Source organism: Stegastes partitus, unplaced genomic scaffold (genome assembly GCF_000690725.1).
Source record: "Stegastes partitus isolate 25-593 unplaced genomic scaffold, Stegastes_partitus-1.0.2 Scaffold522, whole genome shotgun sequence".
Taxonomy (NCBI): domain Eukaryota; kingdom Metazoa; phylum Chordata; class Actinopteri; family Pomacentridae; genus Stegastes; species Stegastes partitus.
In genome coordinates this window covers 230,034-231,677 of record NW_007578253.1, presented here as the reverse complement: position 1 = coordinate 231,677, position 1,644 = coordinate 230,034, and the positions used below count along the sequence as shown (strand labels likewise).

The window sequence follows — 1,644 nt, the reverse complement described above, 5'->3', positions numbered from 1 at the left end:
AAAACAGAACATTAGATGAATTATTCAGCAAAAATGCTAGTTCTTGGTTCCAATGGCTTTAACATTTAGTACATGACCTAAGAATTTACCCATAGCTAGAAATGTTTTCAGCCATGCAAGACATGAACCTATACGCGTCATCTGTTGCTTCACCCAGTCCATTTGGCAACTGCAAATGATCTAATGGAGGATTTCCATATAGACAGAGTGAAAAGGATATAAAACCTCAAGGTTAGTTGGAAGCAGGCTCTACCTTTTTCTTTTTAATACCCCAAATGTATTCTATTGGACTCAAGTATGTCATACGAGATGTGTCAGAAAAGTTTCAGGACTGGTGTCACAAAAGACATACAGTAGTTTACCATCATCTGAGGGTGCAGGATTCACACACAGCTTATTTTATGTACCAGTTTGACTAAATTATACCAAAGTTTGAGTCAGTGTGAAATCCCACAAAGGCTACATGCAATCAAAATGCACATGGCCTCTGTTTTTTTTCAACACAACAAAGTTATTGCAAAGCCAAAACATTCAATTAGAATAAACCTTACACTATATAAGTGCAGTTTGCAAATCCCTCAGTTCAGTTTATAAGGCAACAAGGGTCTTCCACCCTGGGGATACACTTGTTTTCAGTTTTCCGACAACTGAAAACAAGGAAATATTCCTCACCTTGCTTGATTTCTTCACACTAATTTCAAGTTCACTCACAATAATAAAAATCCACCAAGGTTATTGTCATTTTGCTGTACATACAACAGTAGTACAAACAAGATGAGAGAGCGTTTCTTCAGGATCCAGATACTAAAGGCGATTAAGGAAGTGTTTGCATATCTGGATCAGCAGTTCAGCATTCAGACTGCTTGTGGAATGAAGTTGTTGAAGTTGTTGATCAGTCTGGAGGTTCTTCCTTTAATTCTCCAGAAACGTTTGCCTGATGGTAGCAGTTCAAACAGTTTATGGAGAGGGTGTGAGGAGTCCCTGACAATGTTCAGTGTCCTGCTCCTGCTGCGGCTCTGGAAAAGTTCAGAGCTAGCTGTCTGTCTGTCCGGAACAATGTTGTCCCTTACAGCTGTATGGCCGTCTGGGATCTTTCTTTTCAGTATGTTTGTATTTATATTTGAGTATTTCTGTTTAGACTTTATTTGTGTTCTACTTTCTTATTTGGATTTAAACTTGGTTGTTGGGAGTCTATTTATGCCATTTTTCTCTTGCTGAAATTTTGTTGTGTGTATGGAAACGCATGCATAATGACAATAAAAGGATTCTGATTCTGATATTCCAGAGCTGTACATTTTCTCATTCTCTCAGAACTCTGCTCAGCCTGCATGATACTCCTTACTCACTATGGTTGTGCCCACACCTAATCCCTTCTGACATCATCCCATACTAAGGACCCTAGTTTGTCTTGCAGGTTTGTTTGTCTGTTTGTCAAGGACTCGGAGCCTACAGAAGCCCTTTCTCAGGTTTTTACCCTGGGACTAACGGGCAAAGTAAATGGCAAACAGGACCTTGAGGCTGTACTCCATTGTGTCACAGCCACCAGTGTCTGTTCCTGAAGTGAAATTCTGCCCTGCTCTACTTCGCTGACTGCACCAATCACCACCGTGCTGACTGACTTTCTCTGTTAAATTAATTAATGTG

The 1,644-nt window shown here is 40.0% G+C and overlaps 1 protein-coding gene across 1 annotated transcript in view; it reads right to left on the bottom strand.

Annotated features, from left to right (window-relative positions):
• LOC103361671 (integrin alpha-11-like) overlaps positions 1–1,644 on the bottom strand; it is a 73,007-nt gene that overhangs the window by 35,620 nt on the left and 35,743 nt on the right. The gene's annotated exons all lie outside the window — the stretch shown is intronic.